The sequence below is a fragment of the Orycteropus afer genome, unplaced genomic scaffold, assembly GCF_000298275.1.
Source record: "Orycteropus afer afer isolate SDZICR_OR568_19922 unplaced genomic scaffold, OryAfe1.0 scaffold00527, whole genome shotgun sequence".
Taxonomy (NCBI): Eukaryota; Metazoa; Chordata; class Mammalia; order Tubulidentata; family Orycteropodidae; genus Orycteropus; species Orycteropus afer.
In genome coordinates this window covers 809,477-811,277 of record NW_006922114.1, presented here as the reverse complement: position 1 = coordinate 811,277, position 1,801 = coordinate 809,477, and positions in this window count along the sequence as shown.

The following is a 1,801-nucleotide window of genomic DNA, read 5'->3' as shown; positions in this document are numbered from 1 at the left end:
AAGTGCCTTAGGCACTATGCTACCAGAGTTCCTAGTTTAATAACCTATTAACCAATTAATGAGTCATCAATTATGGTGTTGGCAAAGTATCACTTATACCATGGAATGCCAGAAGAATGAACAAATTTGTCTTGGAAGAAGTTCAGTCAGAAAGCTTCTTAGAAGAGAGAATGGTCAAACGTCATTTCATATGCTTTGGACAAATTATAAGAAGAGACTATTTCCTGGAGACCAATACCATGCTTGGAAAAATGGAGGGTCAGTGAAAAAGAGGAAGACCTCCAGGAGATGCATTGACATAGTGGCTACAACAATGGGCTTAAACATAGCAACCACTGAGGATGGTGCAGAACTGGGTAGTTTTTGTTCTGTTCTGTATGGCGACTATGAGTCGGAACCAATTCAGAGGCACCTAACAGCCACAACAGCGTAATGAATTTTGAAATTAGTAATCCCAGTGAATAACAGCAATGCACCCAACTCTTCATTTTCAGTGTATAATTTCTGCCTGGCATATCATCTTACAGCCAAGTTTAGTGTAAAGTCTGACTTTGTCCTGCCTCCCCTGACGGTCCTAACTGATCTGAACTCAAAGAATATGATTATGTTTTAATGCTTATTTTATGCCACTCACAAATGGAAAGGCACATTTACTGTTTAAAAAGCACTGAGTGCATTTAACATGCTCTTTTACTAAACCAGGAATGCTAACTCCTGTGTTTTAATATGCTTCGTGGTTCCATGGGGCTGCTGGGCGGTTTTAGTTTTACTAGGTCTATCCATAGTTCCCAAACCACAAAGTAGGATAAAGTCATGCTCTATTATTTCACCAATATCCCAGCTGAGTCTAATTGGGAAACAATCAACTTCCAACTTCTTGGACTGGCCAAACTCAATGTTTCTTTCTTGGTCTGCTTTCTTGCCCTTTGGTTCTTGTTTCAGAGCCATGCAAGTCAGCCAACTTCCTCTCTGGTGTTTCACCTGATCAGTATTGATCGGAAGTTGCCCCAGGTAGTAAAACAGTGTAGGCTGTCAACAAAAGAAAGAACACATCGTTTTTCTTGGCCTTGTCTTTTCATATAAATCCTGCTGAATACAAATTTCTCATACAATTCTTTTAGGTTTAATGTCAGTAGTTTCAGTTTAATTACAACAATTTTCTGTTTCCAAACCTATTGACTTCTTATGCTAGTATACTTTTGGTTCTGTGTGAGATGATATGTCACAACTCAAAGGGGTTTTAACAAAGTTCACCCAAATATATTTCTAATGCCTCATGTCTGATCATATCTCCAAATCAAAATCTCTACTTCCACAGAGGTGCACTCCAACCGCTTTCCACATAGACTGTTGGTAAGGAAAGTCAAAGGTAGGCCCACCATCATTGAAGTGGGTCATTGACAAACAGATTCAGAATTTCCAGCAGTTATTTTTATCCTGGACGATCCTCTTGTCTTCTGTTAGAAGATGCATCTGCAAGTGTTAGGAGAGAAGAAGGCTTTTCAGCTGAATAAAGATTTCTCTTCAGATTGCTCTATCCCACCCATTCCATTTGCTGTTGGAAAGCACTAGATAAGTACTGCCAGCACTTGGCCACTGCTCCTCGGGTCAAAATGCTGCCCACGTGTTTGAGCTGTTACCTGATTTTTAATTTTTTTTTTTTTTTTAACTTCAGGAGTAAGTGAGGTATGATCGTAGTGTGTAAATTGAATATAACTGAGAGTGCTTGCTGTGTCCATAATAAACTTAGATGAGAAGTTATTAAACAAAAATTCAGGATAGAGAATGCTGCCAGTAGTTG